Genomic DNA, 22514 nt, shown 5'->3' with positions numbered 1-22514 from the left:
AAATAAATAAATAAATAAAAATAAAAATCTTGAAATTTTACCCATATATATTATTTGAATTCTTTGCTTCTCTGTAAAAACCAGAAGACCTGACTTTCTAGGTCCACATTTCTGCATAACAAATGAACAGAGAATGAGGAGCTACCACTGCTGGTAGATAAAGCCTGTGCTCTTCAGTTACTGTGTCTCCATTACTCTCTGTTACCTTATACCTGGCTAGAGTCACTCTTTGCTCTACTTTCTGACCTCAATAGACTTACAATTTATGAATCCTTATATAAAGAATGCAATTTAAAATGTATTTCACTTGCTTTTAATGATGTGCCTTATTTTCAGTTTTCACAAATATAAAACCAAAGACATGAATTTGAGTACCAGTAGTTTATTTGGAAGGTGAGCCCAAGAAATAATCATATTGGAGTGGAGACTGGGAAGGGAAGATTGCCAAGAAAAAGTAGGTCAATTGGCAACTCACTGCATGGTTGTATGTGACCTTCTGTGTGACCTTGTGAAACATAATTTAGAATGGTCCCATGGGAGGCAAGAAAACTAGAACATTTATCCATCAGATTACTACCTTCATTGGTTGGCAGTCACACCTGGGAGCCAACTCTTCTACATGTCCAACCTTCTCCCAGGTTGCTTGGGTATAGGAGTGCTTGCATTAGGAAGTTATAGGTGCTCATGAGAAGTTTTCATTGCAGCTGCAGATAGCCTCCAATTGGCTCAAGTGATATGGACGAGTTAACAATAGTTCCTGCTACATAGTAAGTCCAGAAATGGAATGTTAGTCCTGATCCTTTAAGAGGCAGACAATAAGATGGACTTAAGCATGCAAGGATTTTATTAGGGGAATACCTGTGAAAGAAAATGGAAAAGGCTGGGAGAGCTGTAGCTCTCAATACAGGTCTGCCTTGAAAGAGGGAATGAGAAAACAAGGATAAGACAGAAGCGTCCCAGACTGCCAAGGAGTCTTAGAAAGGTTTGGCAAAGCCATTGTGAAGTATTTGAGCCAATATCTGTGGCCACAGGTGTTTCAAGTCTTCCAGGAATGCCTGCCATCCTTCTATTGGCTGGGAACCATCCTAAGAGGTATGTCCTTTGCAAAAATGTGATGGTTCGGGAGCATGGCTGCTGGTTAACTGCCATCCCTGTAGTTGAAGGTCTTCTAAATGCATTTTGGTGGCCACCACAAATAGTAATAGAAATATGGCAAGGCATACAACATCCAATGATGTGCAGGTGTCAGTTCATGTGGCCTATGTATCTCTTTCAACTCTCCTTCAGTGACTCCTTGACGTGAAATTGGCCATGATGGGAATCTTCTCAATACAGAAACTGACAAATGCTACATATCACTGCTTCTCCTCCCCTCAAGAGACCGTTGTTAAATATGTACCAGTGCCCCATTGATAACATCTAAACTAAACATGTCACAGTGTAGTAGAATAAAAACCTAGAAATATTCTTCCAATTTCAACCTTACTGAGATTCCACTATAGAATAATTCCATATGGTTTCCTCTGAAATAATGAATGTCACTCACTTATTTTTGCCATCAAAAGAGGCTCCCTTCCTTTATTTGTCATACAAATGTCATACATGTTTCTTTTCTGAAAAGGAAACATGTATTTTTATATCAGTGTTTTATTATCTCTCTAGTCCAAAGACTTAAGAGAAAAATTACATTGAAAAGCAAAATTGTGTTCCGCTATTACAATATTATATGTGGCATTATAATAATAATACCTGTTTTGGTAAACATAACATCTCTAGATGCAGTAGTAGAGTTAAAGTTTAACTGTCAAAGAATGAAATAAGGCACATTCAACCTACCAAAGGATGAAAGTCAATTCAGATACCTGAATTCTAATACCATGTGTGTTTTTCACCTTTGGATTTCAGGGCACTGAATTGGTCTCCTTTCTATAGTCTAATTCAACAAATGAATAGGTGGCATTGCCCCCTACTTACTACAAAGAGAGACATATATACAGTAGAATAACACCATTAAAGTAATTTGAGTTTTTTGAGAAAAAAGGTGCTATATTTATAAAAATAGCAAGCATTATTATTCATATTCAGGAATTTTGCCAACTCCCACAGCTTTCCTTGTGATTATCTACCATTTCCAATAAGTAACATTTCAACATTTGATGTTATCATGCAATCATAGTAGAAGAATATTAAACTAGAAAAAAAAAGCCAAACACATGAAAATGTCTATACATTGTATTCTACTCATGTAATTTAAAATTCATAAAGTCTACAAGACTGGTATAATCTGAGCCTATTTAAGGATATGCTGTCATTTTGGAATAAACATTGTTTCTCATAAAAATTAGATAGTTTATGAGGGTGTGACATTTTAAATAAATACCCTGCTCTCAAGAGAAAAGAAAGTTAATGTTTATAATAGATGGTGCTCACCTGTCAGAGATGCTGTGCTAAAATTGGATATATTCACTCTCTTGAGAGTTTTAGGATTTGAATGATGGGTGAGGGCATAAGAGCAAGGACGGTAAAAACTAACCTATCTACTAGGAAAAAAATAGGTGATGGGGACAAAGTGGGATCTTGATCTGATCTGCATTCTTGAACTGTGCCAGGGGCTTCCCTTTAAAAAGCTAAATAAGAATGTCCCATTTGCAGAAGCCTATGTTTATAATCCTAGCCCAAAGGTCTATGGGAAAGATAAAAAGATCTATCAATCCCCAAAATGATTTCCTATCTTTTCTTCATTAGAGCTTCATTATGTTGGATCTTTAAGATTCTTTGTATCTTCAAGCATTGTTTTTTAAATTGAATATATCCTTGAGTTAGGGCCATTCTTTAAGAGTCTCAGTAAATATTTTATTGATAATGAGCACCTTAATTTTCAGTTAAGATTGAAAGGCCATGGCATCATTGGATGCTGTCTAGGGAGAGGAATTAGGTCACAGAGGACACATCTTGGGGTGAGGATATGAGAACCAAGGGAGAGGAAAGGTTTGAAATAAATAAAAAAGGGAAGGAAATCTACAGCATAGTCCTGTGCTTCTCAAATTACGTTGTGCAAAAGTTTTGTTGATTTCTGAGTTAACCCAGGCTTCTTTGCTTATAATGGAGGTTCTATCTTCATACTATTGTTGGTTATCTGTTTATTTTTACAAACACATACAGACACACAAATGTGTTTCCTTTGCCACAAGGAATATACAAATACATTATATATGATATCTCATTTGATTTTGATAACCATTCTATGTAGTATATATAGTTAATTCTATTTTATAGACAAGATCGTAGCTCTGAAATGTCAAGTCCCTTGTCCCATGTGAGATTTTTTTTTAAGGTTTATTTATTCATGAGAGACACAGAGAGACACAGAGAGAGAGAGAGAGGCAGAGACACAGGCAGAGGCAGAAGCAGGCTCCACGCAGGGTGCCCAACGTGGAACTAGATCCCAGGTCTCCAGGATCAGGACCTGGGCTGAAGGTGGCACTAAACCACTGAGCCACCCAGGCTGACCCCATGTGACATTTTTGAATGTATAATTGTCAGACACCAAAACCCTTTTCTAACCATTATGTGACATTATCTTCCTCCTAGCAACTTGTTCAGTAAGATGGTTCACGAAGAAAAGCTGTTCTGTGATTCAATATGTTTGGAAAATGATACATATTATAATCCCTTGGATAATCAGAAATAACATTAACATATTAAAGGCAGTAAGAAGCCTCATATTTATTTAAGACAAAACACCTTCGTATAACACACCATTTTCTATGCTTATCAATTTCTGATGGAGCTGGTATCTATAGAGGATTACTGGGTATCATGGCCTGGACAAAAATGAGCTAGTCCTACATTTCACTCCCTTCTCTTTACAATTTTATTAAAACCTCTTCTTGATTGTTCATGAAACTTTTAAGTTCAGTATAGAATCCTGAATAGAATGGTGATTCCTTATACAAAGTCTTTTGTGGGAAACATGGTTAACTGTTGATCAATAGTAAACTGTAGATCAATAGTAATTTGCAGGTATCTTTCTCTTAGGAAATAAGTTTGGATTTTGGTTCACCAAGTGCATATTGTTAGATTAGAGGGGTTTTTAATTATTTGCTTATTATTTATTATTTTCTAGCTCTTACTAGATCATAAACTCCATGAGGGCAGAGATTAAGTTTTATTTCATTCATTACCATATAGCCAGTATAATTGCTGGGCTATTAAGAGCTACTGAACAGATATTTGTTGAATAAAGATGATCAATGATTAAATAATAGAAAAGTGACTTAAAAACTCAACATATTCTCAAAACTAATGTCTGACATTAAAAATCCATGATAATGGTCTCCTTGGAGTAAGGGTAAGAAGTAGTGACTGGAAGGGAGCAAATGGGGTCTTCTGGGGTTCTCACAATGTTTGTTCCTGGTCTTTGTGATGGTTACATGAGCGTGTTCAGTGTTAGAAAATTCATCAATCTATGCTTCTCCCAATATTTATTATACTTCAATAATATTAGAGAAATATGTGAGATTCAGAAGTGATCTATGTTTTTATACAGTTCACCAATTCCTTATGTCAGAGCTCATAGACAAATGGAGATTAAAAATTCACCACCAACTATTGATGGATAGCAGGGCAGGGCATGATTAAAATCTCATACTGATGAATTTTCCTTAGATGGAAGGAAGGCCCGGGTCTTGCCTAGGCCCGGGTCTTTGCTCTTTGGGAGCAATTTTCAGATTGTGGTTTTGTGAATGCTTGGACTATAGTAGAAAAGGGAAGTTACTTATTTTGTGATTAGATTTGAACTCTGTAGTTTAATTGCATAATTTAATTCAGTCCACTCAATAATTCTAATTTTGATATCATTATCTCTGTTTTACAATTGCAGTTGCTGAAACCCAACAGGTTAACCCAACTGGTTCAAAGTTGTAGGACAAGCACAAGATTCAAATTTTCTAGGAAATTGAAATCACAAGACCATAGTGCTTTAGGAGTACAATTTGTAATGAAGTATGGATTTTTTTCTTTGTTTTGTTTTTGTTTTTTTTCAAAAATTTTAAGTAATTCCATACCCAGGGTGGGGCTCGAACTTCACGACTCTCAAAGCCCCATGGTCCTGTGATTTCAATTTACTTTCAATTCCAGCGTTTGACATATGTGAATTCCAATGATTTGCCTTTTTTTTTACAGTTTTAATAATCCTTAAGAAAAATATGCATATGCTTGTGTGTCCTTCTTATTCATGTAAAAACAAGTAATATTTCTGCATGTAAGTATAAGCTATAAATAAAATATTCCAAATTATCAGCCAATAAGCATGTGTTCTGTTAATTTTTCTAAAGATCAAATTGGCTTCATTAAAGTAGTCATGAATCAAGCAGCATTCCATCTAGCAAGTAGAAAGGAGCTCCGTGTTCTCTTCATTTTTTAAAAAACTATGTTTACCTTCCAAGTTAGACATACTCACAAAATTGAACGACACCCTCAATGTCTCATTCTGTTTTCAAAATTAAAATTTTATATTTGTCCACAAATTCCTCTGTTGTTTGAATGTTACAATAAATTTAGAAAAGAAGTCAGTTGGATAAAATATAGCTTATTCACATTGGGCTCAATCAGAAAGTGGAGCAACAATAATAAGTGAAACAATTAAATTTCTTTTTAAATGTATTTTGATAAGATCTTATAAAGACAAAAGATTTTAACAGTTATATTCCAGAAGCAACTTTATTGAGATTGTGTATTTTCTACTTTAGGGGGAATTGGAAACCGGAATCTTAGAGTTTTCTTCTCTTACTTAAAAAAAAGAATTGCCATTCAGATGCTGGGTAAAATCACAAAAATTGGGAGAAATCCGTCAACTCCCAAAGGTTCATTTAGTTGCTGACAATATTTCTCACATTTGCAATGAACTATGCAGAAAGAGACACTTGATTAGCATGTGCCATTAATCATGTAGGTAAAAGAAATGGGGTGCCTTTCATTTTCAATGAGTAGAAACACAGAGCAAATGAAGGCAAAAATCAATGGATGACAAGTAGTTTACTTATCTCATAGAATAAAGTCTGATTTGGAAAAAATATTGTGATTCCAGCAGCATTCATTTATGATTATTGAAGTCATTTATTCTCCATGGCACACGAATATATCATTTGTCGAAACATATTGGCTTTTTAAAATTTATCTTTTGCTATTTATTTTCCCTATTCAAAGAGAACATGAAGCTTTCTGATCTAGATGCATATTCAGTGAAAGCTGTGGATACTCTGCCTTCTTGAATGACTCTTCAAAGGTAATTTACATGCCATCAAAGGTTGGAACAAATCGTCATAGTCTTTGTATCTGAAAGGTGCGAAACCTGATCACTTAAAGAAAAAAAAGAAAACAAAAACTATTCAAACAAAATTCTAGGTTAGCTTTTGATTAGAGGGAATTAGAATATAAATGAATACAGAAGTGGAGATAGGTCAGGTAATTCTTGAAGAATGTTATAGGACACTCATCACAGAAAGAGGTTTGATCTTTGTATCAGTCAGGATTCAGTCAGGAGATAGAAATAACACAAGTAAATTGAATAGAGTTAATTTAATACAAAGAATTATTAAATAACAATAGCAGATTACCTACTAAGGAATAAAGAGAATGCTAAAGAATTCCAGAATGGGAGATTTTAGAAGCAGCCATTACTTCTAGCCACTACTTCTACATCTTCTAATATAGAAACTAAAGAAAGAACACGTTTAGAAGATGTTCCCCATCCCCTACCATGGTTGAGATGCAGACTTTGAAGGAAAGGTAGCCTTAGCCCAGCCAACGGTAGAGAAGTTTGTTTGGATGCTACCAGATAGGGCTGGAAGGCAGGCAACATCCAGGTATAGCACTAGTGTGAAACACTGAAAAGCTATTTTTAGGGGCACCACTAAAACTCTCTGGGAAACTACCCTCTGGAGAACCAATGAAACTCCATTGCAGGTGAATGTAAATGAGTGTCCTCCATATCAGCCAAGTACTGAGAAAAGCACACTAGAACCAAGAAAAGAAGTCACTTCCTCCTGTAGTGTCCCTCCAGTGCCCTGGACTAACAAAGCTTAATCTTGTTCCAGGTGCAAAACAAAAATGTTTCTAGAGTCCAGATACAGTATCAGAAAGCAAGGCAACAAAAGGTGGATTTGTTGCTGAGTGGAAATAATTTGTCAGTTAATAAATGTCTTCTTCCATTACATGGATTTTCTTTATATTCTTTAAATACTAATGAGCAAACATTCATAATTTTATTATAGTCCATCTTCTCAATATTTCCCTTTGGGTCCTTTATGGCTTTTTATGTGTTGCTTAGTAAATCCTATAATATTCAAACTTGAACAAAATTATTCTATATTCTATTCTAAGAAGTTTAAAATTTTTACCTTTTTATGTTTGTCTTTGATTAAGCTGAAATTAACTTTTTCCATATATTAGGAATATACTTAATTTCTTCTTTAATTTCTTCCCTATAAATAATAAATTGTTATGAACTAATAACTATACGAATTCACTTATATGTGGAATTTAAAAAAACGAAACAAACAAAAAACAGAACAGACTCATAGCTAATAGGTAACAATCTGGTGGTTGCCAGAGGGTGGGAGGTAGGAAAAGCGGTGAAATAGGGTAAGGAGATTAAAAGGTACAAAATTCCAGGTACAAAATAAATTAGATATAGGGATGCAATGTATAGCAAAGAGAATACAGTTAATAATATTTAAACAATTTTATATGGTGATAGACGATAGCTAGATTTATTGTGGTGATCACTTCATTATGTGTATAAATGTTGATGCAATGTTGTATACCTGAAACTAAAATAATAGGGCATGTTAACTACACTTCAATTTATTATTATTATTTTTTAGATTTTATTTATTTATTTATTTATTTATTTATTTATTTGAGACAGAGAGACAGACAGACAGACGGAGAAGCAGGCTCCATGCAGGGAGCCCGACGTGGGACTCAATCCTGGGTCTCCAGGATCACGCCCTGGGCCAAAGGCAGCGCTAAACCCCTGAGCCACCGGGGCTACCCTACACTTCAATTTTAAAAAATAAATGTTCCAGCATTATTTTTAAAAATATTTTAGTATTTCTCACTGATTTTCATTACTGGCCACCTCAGGTTTCCATGTGCGAGTCTGTTTCTGGTTTCTCTCTGTCCCTTTGATCAATTTTGTGCCAATACTATTTTAATTAGTATTAAAAATATTACCTGATCATTCTTCATCAATGTCTTGATTGACTTTGCTTAGCTCTTTTCTACTCCATAAATCTAGAATAAGCTTGTCAAGTTCTTTGAAATATACTAGTGAGAATTTGCTTTGCAAATTTTATCAAATCTACAGATTAATTTGAGAAAAACTGACAATTTTACTATATTGGGTTTGCCTACTGCAAAACAATATTTTTTAAATATTTATATATTTATATATTTTAATATATCTGTAAAGTTGTGCGAATTTTAGCTAAATGTCACATATGTCTTTTGCTATGTTCATTCTTACAATCTTTCATTTTTGTTATGCTACTATAAATGGCATTTTTGAGTTTCATTTTGTGGATTTTGGTAATTTAGATGGCAATTGATTTTTATACTGATTTGGTGTTTAACAAACTTTCTAAACTCTTGTACTAATTCAAATACTTTATCTGTAGTTCATTTGGGTTTACAATAGTAACGAGCACATTATTTGCAAATAACAGTTTTGCTTCTTCCTTTCCAAGCTTTATAGATTTATATGTCCTTTTCTTTTCTTATTGAACAGGCTAAGATATACAGTAAAATGTTGAATATAGTTAAGTGGACATGGGCATCTTAGTCTTTTTAAAAAAATTACTTTCAGAGAATGATTTTGTTTTCAACATTGCATATGTTAGTTTTACTATTTCTTTTTGTAGAGACTTTTTTAGATTAAGAAAGTTTTATTTATTTGTTTGCATTGGAAGCCTTGCTCCATCACTTTTGTTTCAATTTTTTAAACACATGAAACACAAATATTGTATACTTTGCACCTGATAATTCCAAAATCTGCAGTAAATATTTTTCTGATTCTTCAGTTTATTGTTTTTGCTGACTCTCCCTCAGGTGGCTCATTTCTCCAAGTGGTTAGCAATTTTTTTTTTCATTGTGATTTCAGGTCCCAAGGAATGTTGCCTGAAGTAATTTTTTTTTTTTCTGCCTAAGATTTGAGTGCAATTTTTCTATAAAGGAGGTGTGAATGCTTCTAGAAGGCCATGGGAGAATTACAACCCAGATTTCAATTTGAGTTTTTTAGGTAGTGAAAGGAATCTATTCAATCACCCCTCACTCCCCCTAAGCCATGCTTACAGACAAAAATCACAGGTATCTGTACTTGGCCTTAACTCTTTGTTTTGCTATGCCACAGTGCCCTACATTCTTGGAAAATAAATCCCAACTACACAACATATTCTTCTAGAGACTGACCGTAACCCATATCCCAGATGAGCTCTGGAAAAACCTGCCAGTGTGAATTTCAGTCACATACTTGGGTATCTTAGAGATTCTCATAGGGAGAATTGCCTTTCTGAACCCCCAGATCTAAAGCCAAGAGAGATGACTATGCCTCAAATGTATCTGAGTTGTGATTTTTTTTTTCTAGTTCACTCTTCAAGTGTCCTAGCTTTATAAAGGGGATTCTGATGATTTCCCACCCCCTTGTATAAATTGACCATAGACCTCCAAAAGTCAACTTCAGGACCCATAGGGATTGGCCTATGTCTTTAAGGACAAATGGGGTTTTTGGTTTGATTTTCTCTAACAGATTTGTATTTATTTGTGTGGGGTTTCTTTTTGCATTTATTATTTTCAGCATTGGAGAAAGTCTCTTTCTTTCTCATAAACTCAAACACAGCTTAAAATTAAATAAGTTTTCAGGCAATTTGCTCCCCTGAATCAGGACGGACTTTGTATTGATAATTGATAATTAGTTTGTCATGTAAACAGACATGAAATTCCCCCACTCAAAGCAACTAGAGTAAGCAAAGGAAGATGAAAATCTGATATAACATGTAAGTCTCCGGCATAACATCCTTCAATTGCTTTATGTCATTTATGTCCTCTCTGCTCTCACATAATCTGCCTCGTAGACCCTCTCCTTCAACTATGTTTCTACATACTTTCTCTTTGCCAGTTATCCTGGCCTTCATTCAATTCCTTGATTGGGACTTGCTTTTACCCACATCAGGGCCTGTGCACACATACAAGATGTTCCTTAATGTGATTCTTCTCTCCCTTATTACTCTAAAGATCCTCTATTTACCCTTCTGAGCTCAACTAAACCACTTCAAGAAGTCTCCTTGATTTCTCTCTCAACTCTAACTCAAAACATGCCTAGGTCACTGTTACATGACTTTCTTACAGCAGTTATTAAAAATATTATAAGGAACTGAGTACTTAAATAATTAATGACTATGTACCTTTTCAAAATGTAAGCACCAGAAGGGTAGTCTATGTTTGCTTTTTTATGGTGTATTTCTACTGCCTCAGATGGTAAACAATGAATAAATATTTTTAAATGGATGAATGAATTAAATTATTGCATAGGAAATGCTGAATTAAAGTTAAATTATTTTTGTCTCTGAAGATCTGTTCACCCTAATATGTTGTCAAATATATTACTAGTTTCTGAAATAGATTAAAGCAATACTAGATTTACAGGTAAAATTTACTAAAATTTACTGAGAATAAAAAGACTACTAATATTAAAATATTTTGATTAGAAAAATAATTCATACATACGTTGAGCATGGCCCACAGATCACTAATTTTCAAATTTATAATAAACCAATACCATATGTCATAAACAATGGCAGAGATCATATCATGAGTAAGACCTGACCATCATGAAGACAAAAAGGAATTGGGCCATGAATAGAATTTGGAATTTCATAGTGTGTAACTAGATACAATGAAGATAGAACTTGGCCCAGTGGCTGTCTCTGGTGGTATAACCATGGGGGGAGGGCACATATTATTTTATATATTTAATTACTTTAGCATGTATATTACTATTATTTAAAAAGAAATCAGTTATTTCATTTTTCTCCAGAAAATATTACACTCTACCTAAACCATCTTTACATATGTTTATATGTACGTGTATACGTATGTTTATGTTTTTATTTTTCTTTTAACTCTAAACCAAGTTTCTCTATCTCTTTAGTCAATGTGTTCTATTGTTTCACATGTTTTGGTCAGGAGGTGCTTATTTATGAAAATCCTTCTATGTGTAATAGTAAACCATTTTGTCCTTAGTAGAGTTTGAAGAAATAATCCTTCAATATTAATAGTTAAAATTAATGGCATATTTTTAAATGATAGAGAGGAATCATATATTTTAATATCACTTTTTTCTTTTTTGGGTCAGGAAATCTCAATTCCTATAGCCTGTCTTCCTGTTTAGTTCATTTCAACAAATACCTCTTGAGGACCTTTTCTGTATTAGGCAGGGTGTTACTTGCTACAGAAAAACATACAAGTTACAGTCTCTTAGTTGAAACAAATAGTTTCAACAACAGATGTATGAACAAAGCCCCAGATTATAGAAATATGACTTGGTTTCCTATAAGAACAAGGGCAGGTGATCATACAAATTTCATAGTACTACTAGGAAATAATTTAATTATTTACATGTTTCTTTATGCACTGATTCAGATTCAACTTCTTAATAGTATTCATATCTAAAGATATCAGTACAGTTCTGTCGCTAACTTTTCCACTCATGAATCCTTGCTGCAGAAAGTTAAAGAAAAGAGACTCTGACCCTGTGTAGTTTGGAAGGCGCCTTTCTGAAGATGGGAACACCTGCTAAGTTAGTGCTGAATAATATTATTATAGTCCAGTCACAGTGTTGTGTTCTCAGAATTATTTTGTCAAGTTATCTTTCATTCTCTCTAACACTCTGAAGTCATGACAGAATGATATAATGTTCTTTGATGGAGTAAGAAAAAAAATTCACCCAGAACATGTGAAAAAAGGATGCACTATGATGAAAATAAATATATTTATATTTGAAGTAAATTATTAAAAGAGCAAATGGAATTATATCAAATAAGAATTGCATGGAGGGCAAGAAAATGAGGTGTGCATGTACATTTTATTTAGGTCCAAAACTTAGAGAATTAACCACTTGCCATGCACTAAGTCATTTATAGGCATTCTTTTACTTCTCACCAAATTCTGCAATGGAAACATTGTTTCCAAACAAGCCATGCTAATGATTAGAGACATTACAAAGCATGCCAACATTATGTTCTTAGCAGGTAAAAAACAAAAATGAAGATTCAAACCCAGGCCTGTCCAGTCCCCAAGGATGTGCTCTTTCCTATAGTCTGCAATGCTTCCCAGTTATTACAATGATGAAATAAAAGTATCATGGGAACCATACAGTGTGAGCTTGGCACATTGTGAGTGCTTAACAAACGCTAAATGTTGTTTGTTGTTGTTTTTATATTGTGCTATCATCCAATTAGAATCTTCTAGGGAAAAATAACCAACAAAGAGTCAGCAGGATCACCATCACTAGTTGGTTTGTGCATCCAATATCTCTTACAGTATGTAGTGTACTTGCAGCAGTACTTTTCAAATTACAAAAGGCATCAGAATCATCTGGAAATTTTCTTAAAATGTAGATTCTGAGCTTTTAGGTCTAGAGAGGGCCCCAAGATATTGCATTTCTAACACGGCTCATAGATGAGGCTGATGCTGCTGGTCCAAGGACCGCAGTTTGAGTAGCAAAAGCTTAAACGTCAGCCTACGAGTCACTGGGTACATTTATTTAAAATGCAGTTACTATGCCAGAGTTACTTAATTAGAATACTTGAACATAAGGCTTGGGAATCTGAATTTTCTACACATCTTCAGGTTCTTTTGCACACTAAAATTTAAGTACTCTTTGTGTGGTTTAAGACTTAATCATTTCTATCATACTGTGCCACTATTAGAGAACAGGAAGGTTAACTTTCATTCTCATAACTTGGTAAGTTTTATATTTCAATTTGTTGGAAGATTTTTTTGCAGGCTTATCTTGCGATTCTTATAAGATAAGCCTTTGAGAATCAAAGATGTATATATTAGTGGTTAGTTTGGGATACTACAGTATCTTCTGATTTATACTGCTTTTGCTCAGTGTTAAGAGTGAGGGTTCTGAACTTTTTTCCTGCTTCTTCATATTTTATCCTCTTCCTTCATGGAGATAATTCCACAAAGAGATGAATCTGAATGAAGATTTATTTATCCCAGGCTTCTTCCCTGAGGTGAAATTTCACCCTAGAGTTCCTGGTGTGTGTGTGTGTGTGTGTATTATATTTGGGATCAGGCTGATGAAGCAGCCACTCATATTTAGGGGGCAACAACCAGATGATGGTCCCTGTGGAGAGCCACAAAGGAGATACAAACCAGGATATCTAAAGAGGTCAAAAGAAACATGCAAACCCAGAGAACCTCAAACAAAAATCAGAGAAAGGATAGACTATGGAAGGATGTTCATGAGTGCAAAGAGGTTGGTTTTGTGTATCAAAAGAGGATTCTTGGAGAAGCTGCCTTAAACAGCTATTCGAAAAGTTTAATTCATCTAATACTTACCGGAAGATCTTATCTGTGTCATGTGCTGGACAGCAGAGGAAGGTCAGTAAAAGGATACGATTCTTTTACTCATGGTAACTGCAATCTAGCAAAAGATAGCTCAAAAAAGAGAAATTAAACCTGAATTCCTGGTGGGAAGAAAGTTAAGGAGTAAATTAACTTTTCCAGGTCATTTTTTAATTCAATGAGGAAAATCTATGTCCATAAAAGTTTTTAGTAATATGAAATAACTGAAAAAATCCAAATATCCATCAACAAGTGAATGAATAAAGAAATTGTGGTATATTCATACAATGGACCTCTCCTCAGCAATAAAGAGAATGAACAAATGATGTATGAAAAAAATGGATGAATCTCAAAAACATTAGGAGAAAGAAGTCAGATGTAAAACAGTGCATATTGTATGTCTCAACCAATATAAAACTCAATAGAAGGTAAAACAATCTATGATATTAGATGTTTATGGAGATTGGCTGGTGGGGAACTTTCTGAGGCGATGGAATGTCTTTTATTGTGAACAGGGTGGTTGTTTAATAAGTATATGCATTTCTAAAATTAAGATTTTGAATTTGAATTTATTAGCAGATTTTCTTGAACCTATTTTTTTTTTTTAATAATGGCAAACAACATGGTCATGGACTTACTCTTATCCTTACTAATTATTTAAAAGTCTCACCTTTGGTTCTTTTACTGTCATTTCTTTCTCCTGGGGTTACTTTAATAATTACCTGATAAATGTCTATAAAGCACCCAATACAGTATGTACTTAAATATGTGTTACCTAATGCTACCATTGAAGCTGATAGTAATAAGGATTTCAAACCAGGAATACCTATATTAGAAACAGTATTATACCATAATGAAAAACATATATATACATATATAGAGAGAGACATTCATGGTATGTAGGTATATGTGTGCATATACATAAATATATACATATTGTTCATGAAGAGAAAAGGCAGGTAGAGCTTATCTTGTAGAAGATCAAACAATTCATATGTGGAGATACGAAGGCAGCCAGTATAGAGGGATGGGTTAATTAGTTAATCCTTGAAGAAATTGAAAGGCCCTGACATGGAATTTTCATTTGATTTGAGAAGCAGTTGAAATTATTATTGGAGAAGTAGATTAAAGCAATAGTGCATAAGAAGTACAATTCTAATTGTGTATTTTTATTCTTCTTCTTATGGAATGAGACCTTGTGTGCTACAGAAAGCAGAATGTCGAGGAAGGACCTATGAGGAAAAGAAAGCACTTAGAAAACTGAAATTAAGAGCATTTCCTTTCTGGTGTAGGTCTGAAAAAGCAGCAATCATTCTTTGAAATGGAGTGGGTCAGAAATGGCAGGAGTTGATAGCAAAAAAAGACATGAAAAACCAAAAAGGAAGGAGAGGGCAAGTTTCTTATCAGACAAGGGTTTTTCAACAACAGAAATGCTTAAAAGGAATAGCACTTTGGCAGAGGGGAAAAGGAAGGCAACATGGCATATGTTTTGTTTTATGTTATAAAAAGACCTGGAAGTGCAACATCCAGGTTAGGGAGACATTGAGGTTCAGGCTGAAGAGGATCTGCAGGAAGTGCAGATCTGCTGGGCTGCCTCTCAGCTGGATTGTGTTTGAGTTCTTCAAATCTCACCTCAGGGAAGTAAGATGGAATAATCTACTCAGGGAAACCCCTGAGCTTCTACAGGATTTAGAATAGTTTTAATTGTGAATTATCAAAATACTCCCGTAGTGTGACTTCTTCCTAGAATATTCCATGTCAGGGAATATCAATGGAAAGAACATAGGATTTGGAGTCCAGGCATTCCCAAGATGAAGCCAAACTTTAGTAATTGCTTAACTTCTTTTAACTTCAGTTTCCTCAGAGAAAAAATGGAATAATAGCAACATCCTCATAAGATTTGTCTTGAGGATTAAATGAAATGATGTGTGTGAGGTGCCAGGCTAGGTATCTCCTAGCCTGTGTACAGCATTTTTTCAAATAATGATAATTACAAAATCAATATCATTGAGAATATGAATGTCCTTTTAGTTTCAACAGGCCCATTATTCCCAGTATGTAAAATAGGACATTTAACTCCTCTCTTTCAATTGAATGCCAGCATTCCCTCCTTTCAGTTTCATATATTATCACTCTGGAAGTTATTATTTAAAAAAAAAAGTGCCAAGTTAATTGACCACAGGGATGCATAGTAAGGTAGTATTCACTGCAATTTGTTAAAAGATCCATGAAATGTAATCAAGGGCCATCAAGTGGTTCTTTTGTTTTTAATGAGAGAGATCTATAATGGAGTGTTTTTCTTTCTCGGACTCTGCCTGAAAATTTGCTCTGCTAACATATCTTGTTATGATGCTGCAATTTTTGTTTTAAAAATCCCTTTCTCTTAAAACAAAAACCAGCCCGGCTAAGTAAAAAGTACCATTTCCATTAAAAAAAAAAGGAAAAAAAAGTCTCTGGGATTTGCTTTTAGCTTCAAAACAAAATCCCATTTCCTATTAAAATATCTTGATGTATTGTGAATGTAGGAATCCTCAAATTTATATCTGAATCAAGTGTCTGTGTTTGCTAATCTCTTCACTGTTTTCTAAAGGTTGTCTTCTTTCTACTGAAATAATAAATGGGTAAATAGTCATATGTGAGATGCTTGCATCTTTAATATGCCAACACCTTCTGTCTTAGAGGCATATTGTGCCAGATGGAATGTTTCATAAACCTATAACAGACAAATTACATTAGATACCCTGGCTAGCACAGTGACACACAGCACCTTGATATAACTCAATTTTGTCTTTGCCTACATCTCAACCATCGCATTTTAAATCAGCAATGGGGTAGTATAAACTATCATCGCTGAATAGAATGATAAATCCATCCACTATGTTTATAAAGCATTCAGCCTCTATTAATTTTTTCATAGCAATATTTATGCTAATAGTCAAACCTCAGAATGGCAAAGCAAGAATATTTTTCCCACAAAACTATTCTCAAAAGGCAGTACCTCTTTCTATGAATACTGTAAGGATTATGAGAGGAAGCAATTGAAATAAATTTGAATCTTTGTTTTGGAATTTGCAGTTGAGCAAATGAATCAATGCAAATATTTTCAAAAGATTTTTTTTTAAGAAATTAGTAGCTTGAAGGTTGAAGATGAATGATTCCTATTACACAAACCATTATGATTTTTGGTACATAAAGAAGAAATATGTTTGTTTTCAATATATAAATGGGGAGAATAACAGAACACCCAGAGGAAAATACAAGTAGACAGATGGATAGATAGATAGATGGGTAGACAAATAGAAGGAGCTCATCTAATCCTCAGAAGTCAAGAATATAATTTATTTTTCCAGTTTAAGTACTTTCTTGCATAGTCTAAATGCTTAAGTAAGTATCTCTAGTCTAAAAAGCTTAAGGTAAATATTGTTTTAGATGGTAGTTAATATCAGAAGTTGGAACCATTTAAAGATAGAATAAGATATTCTTTAAAAAAAATTACTTACAACCAAGATGGAATTTTAAAAGCCTACTTTCCTCACAAAGACCTTCCTATACTCCCTGTTGTTTGCCCTATTAACTTTTAGGACACTTATCTGGAGGCCTGACTCTGAAGGGCAAGGATTCACAACAGGCACTCCTCACTTCCCATTATGGGAAGCTTTTATATGAATAGGTTTCCATTCTCAAGACAAGGCGATAATTATTTTTCTTCATGATGTGGCTTGCCTTTACAATCTAGTTTATTACGCAATTTAGTAGAAACCAAGAAAAGCTTAGGAAATGCCTCATGAATTCATGGATTAAAATCATTGTCTTAATTGGACACTCCTTAATCTCATGAAGGAGACAATGAAATTTATAGCTGCATGACTAAGTGCAGAAATTGACAACTTCTTTCAATTAGTGGTCTAAAATATAATTTCAATGTGTTAGTGATGATGAGTTAATTAAAATGTAAGGCACCAGTAAACTATGTAAATCAGAAATTGCATAAATAATAATTAAAGTTCCTAAAATTCTCTCTTTAAAAAAATAATTTTGTAGTAAGCATAGAGTTGGAAATGTGTGATCAAAGAAAATATGTTATGCAAAATTTAGCAAAGTAGTTTTTTAAAAACTCTTGATAAATCATGACTCTTCTTTTTGCTGAATTAATCAGCTATTTTAGAAAGAAAATATATATACATGATTAATTTAAACTTTTGTTATTATAATTTAATATTACCATCATTTAGAACAAAGAATCTGATCTGATTTTATAGTGGATCTCTTTTTTAAATGTTTCTTATTATAAAATTAACATAACACATTTTTAGAAATTACTAAACAAAAGGGAAAAACACCCATAATCTTAACAGCTTACCACACATTTTGCTGTATGTTTTTAGTCTCATTTCCTATTTTTTTTTATCATGTAGTCAGCCAGTTTATACAGAAATGTTCTTTTTCTTATTTTCTGTTGTATAGTCAACATTTTGAGTCTATTAGTCTTTATAATACCACATTTTAATGGTTGAAGAATATCCCATCCTGCAGTTTTAAAACATCCTTTTATTATTGGACATGGGCATTTTCTTATCTGTAAGTTTTATTGTAAATTTGAATAGAATTGCCACTTTAAAAATGGTTATAAGAGGTAGAATTGCTAGCTTGAAGCACACAAATTTGAAATTTTTCCTTTTGACTATGCTTATTTCTTGTTAGACTTTGAACAAAAGATACTTAGTATACATTTTAAAAATATATAAGTGAATGGATATTAGTGTTAAGGTGTTCATTCCATTCTAAAAAGTATTCCCAAGAAGGTTATGAAAACTATAGAGTCATGAGGAACTGAATTGAACTCCTCTTACTTACTTGTGACCCAAAGCCAACTGCTTACATTTTCTTGGTCCTGATCTTCCAAGTGTACAAAAGTCCAGTATTAGTAGCTACTTTTGAGGGTCTTTACTTGAATATTAAGCAAGAAAATGCATGAAAAGTACTTAGTACAGTTCCAAGTAAAATTATAAGTCTCAGTAATATTCCTTAATATCAATGTTGATATTGATTGTAATATCTTCTCAGCCCCTCAATAAATAAATTCATTAAATAGCACATCTAAAAATGTTTTAGCTGAACATTTTTAGCTAAATGCCTGATTATTCAATTAATACAACTAACTAAAATGTGCTAAAAAGTCTCAGATGGGCTGGGCTTTCTTTCCCCCTAGAATTGACCCGTAGTTTGGGTATCATATAAACTCTCTGGATCAGACATCCGTACAATTGATTGAATAGGCCAGGCAGTAGATCTGAATTGGCTCTTGAGACAGTATTTATCAAGTAGATGTGTCTCTGAGAGACGTGGATGGCGATAGGCATTCACATCTCTCACTCCCACAATGACATGGGGTTGTAATGTGCTCCTCTCAAGCTTTAATTTGGCAAGGAATCTCTGCCTCTGAAAGTGAGGATGTGACAGCTGTCTGAGGAGGCACATAATGTAAGGGAGGAATTATACAGCTGCAAAGACAGGGCTCTGCTCTGTGATTACCATCATCATCATTTAATATTTATCAGGGTGTCCACAATGTGCCTGTGCTTTATAGGCTATAGGCATCCCTCTGCCTCAGGAGAGAGAAGCAGATGAAAGTCAGCACATGCCAAAGATGAAACAAACACCCACGCTTCATCAAATGTACCTGCAATATTTAGAAAGATGCTACTTATTTCTGAGTGCTGAGACTGTACATGCTGATGGCAAACTTCCCAGTCAGCAACAGTAGGCCTTCAAAAGAAGAAAGTAGCAAAGGTGAGATTTGGGAATCTTTTTAAGCAATGATCCTGATAGAAAGATAGGTTTGAACACTATTTTGAAGGTATGCTCTCCCTCTTCTTCCCACCCCCCCAAGAAGTGAGTTGAAAAAAGTGGGACATCTTATTTTTCAAGTGCCACATTTAAGATGTTAAATCACTTGGAGAACACATTCATTTCTTGGAGGTTACTGTAGAGTAATGGCAAACAGCTTGTACTGAAGCAAAGGTTTATATATATATTTTAAAGGTTTATATTTGATGTGGGACAACACTATCTGCAATTTTTAATTGTATACTTTTGCTCTAACAATTTATTAATGTTTTTTACTGTAGGAGAAATTATAAAAAATACAAAAACATATACAAAGAATTAATAAAAGTTAATTCCTTAAATCCACCAGGTTTAACATATTACTTACTGCATTTCCATTCCTTTCATGTCGTGGTTTAAGAAAGACTTTCCTTCTGAAACTTAATTTTATTTTCATCATTAAAATATAAGTTATTTCTCATTCAATATTATTTTTTTTCTATCATTCTTTTTAATAGCTAACTAACAAGAAATTCTTTATGATAAATAACTAAAAATTCTATTTGGGGGGACAAAAAGTCATGCTCATTTTAAATTTGATGGATATCAACTAGTCTTTAAGACACACATTTACACTAAAAATCGACTCCCACAAGTAATACATGAGAATTTCCATCTGTTTATATCCTCACCAAGCATGGATAATGGCTACAGTTTGATATTTTATTGTCGTTATGATTTGCAATTCTTTGATAAAAACTGGGTAAGGAATTATTTAATATATTTATGTCCATTTTAGATTTATTATGTGAATATGTTGTTATTAAGGAGTAATTAAGGATTTTATGATTTCTGTTGGTTTAAGAAGGTTCTAAGTTTAAAATTGTTTTCTAATGAGTTTGTTTTGTATAATGGTATTAATTCATCTGATATTATTTTTAGAAACTAATATTTTATCTTCAAATTTCATGGCTAAATATCCTAATCCCACTTATTTAAAAGTCCATCCTTTCTGGGACGCCTGGGTGGCTCAGCGATTGAACGCCAGCCTCCAGCCCAGGGCATGATCCTAAAGTCCTGGGATCGAGTCCCACTTGGGCTCCCTGCATGGAACCTGCTTCTCCCTTGCCTGTGTCTCTGCCATTCTCTCTCTGTGTCTCTCATGAATAAATAAATAAAATCTAAAAAAAAAAGTCCATCTTTTCTTCTCAAAGTGTTAATACCAGTTTTATTTTATACCATGTTGTGTTAATCACAGAGCCACTACTGATTTCAATTCAGTTTACCACTGTATCTAATTAGAATTCATGCAAGAAGAGAAGCTAACCATGTAAAGAACAGTAAAAGAGAGTGTTTCGGGGTAAGAAAACAGAAAATGTAGAAGTCCTGAGATGGGAAAGATGTTATTATCTCTTTTTTAAAAATGAGGAGGAGGTTGGTTTGTTTAGAGTACAGTAAATCAAGAGGAGAATGGCTGGTTCAAGATGAAATTTAAAAGATAAGTGGGGCCAGATCATGTGAATGGTGGTACCTCTGCCTGGTGAAACTCACAGAGTATGGGTGGAAAGTCTCTGGTCATTGCTTCTCTGGAAAAGATTAGAGATAGATAAGGTCTGTCTCTTTTTGGGGGCACCCTGGACCTCTGTGCTCCTTAGACTAGTTAGGCCTGCAATGGGATCCAAGAGAACCTTCATTGGATGGTCAGGAAAATCTCAGAAAAGCACAGTGTGGAGAAAGGAAGATAGAAGTTTTATCTAAATTACCAGATCGTTTATATTATGCAGAGGCTCTTCCAGACTTGGCTATTGAAATGAGTGTCCTGTAGCTGCTTTCTCTTTCCAGACCCCAAGCCCGCTCATAACTATTTCCTCCCCTCAGCGCTTTTAAATTCCCAGGTCCACACCTTTACACATTCCCTAACAAAATGCACTGTTCTTCCAGGGATAAGGAGCTTCATCCTCCTTAGAATCTCTTATGAAATTGTATGTGATGGAATTTTTTGTGGGTGTGCCATGGAATTTAATTATATTCCAGATGATCCTACCACAAAGATACCTAAGGTGGAGGCAGAGTTCATCAGGTTCCATCAAAGTATTACCTGAATTCTCCTAAAGTTTAAGTATCTGAAGATATCTCTATGTTACAGTATTTTCCTTCTTTCAAATGGCTTTCAATATTAAGATTAATATTAAAGCGATTATTTAAGGTTCTATACTTATATCATGGATTACATGCAAATATCTAAAGAATGATATAAAACATCAGAGCCTTTGGTATATTTTGAGTGGGTGCGTAGGAACTCGTCATATATATATATATTCACAGGCAAAGGCTTAAAAATTTGAAGATGATTATGGTAATAAGACCTAACACTTGAAAAATGTATATGTGTATGATTGCATATACTATCACATTTGAGTCTCACAACATCCTTAAAGGACAGGTTTAATCATTATTATCCCCACCTTACAGCTAAGAAACAAGTTCAGAAAGAAATTGCTTTCTTTTTTAAAAAATATTATTTATTTTACTTTAGAGAGTGAGAGAGAGATGAGGAAAGTATGAGAGTAGGGGGAGAGGCAGAGGGAGAGGACCTCAAGCAGACTCTGCTGAGCATGGAGCCCACCAGGAGGATCAGTCTCATGACCCATGAGATCATGATCTGAGCCAAAACCAAGAGTTGGACATTCAACCACCTGAGCCACTCAGGTGCCCCAAGAAACTGCTTTCTTAATGACATATATGGGTATAGAAGATGGATCTTGAACCCAGCTTCTCTAACTTTGTGATTATATGTAGCTCTTTCAAGTACGCTATTCTGTCCTTCTATTTTACTAAGGAAGGAGCAATAGTGTCACCATATTCTTACATTTTTTAAGGGCTACTATTAGAAAAATGAACAATTAGCTCACTATTATAAAACCAAAAAACTTAGTCAGGGAGGCAGAAAGATTATGCTAACAGAACCTTGAACTAATGAATAATAACCTTTTATCATGAATTATAATGTAATACCTGTAACATTTAGCTATAACAATATTTTAATTTAGTGA

At 34.1% G+C, this 22514-nt stretch overlaps 1 long non-coding RNA gene across 1 annotated transcript in view; it reads right to left on the bottom strand.

Annotated features, from left to right (window-relative positions):
* LOC144293977 (uncharacterized) overlaps nucleotides 1-10983 on the bottom strand; it is a 35745-nt gene extending 24762 nt beyond the window's left edge. Inside the window, exon 1 of the long non-coding RNA XR_013361332.1 lies at nucleotides 10786-10983. This is a non-coding gene — a long non-coding RNA (uncharacterized LOC144293977). The remainder of the gene's footprint in view (nucleotides 1-10785) is intronic.
* Nucleotides 10984-22514: the final 11531 nt, after the last annotated feature.

Source organism: Canis aureus, chromosome 22, assembly GCF_053574225.1.
Source record: "Canis aureus isolate CA01 chromosome 22, VMU_Caureus_v.1.0, whole genome shotgun sequence".
Taxonomy (NCBI): domain Eukaryota; kingdom Metazoa; phylum Chordata; class Mammalia; order Carnivora; family Canidae; genus Canis; species Canis aureus.
The sequence above is the reverse complement of the archived record's forward strand: the minus strand, read 5'-3'. Positions and strand labels throughout refer to the sequence as shown.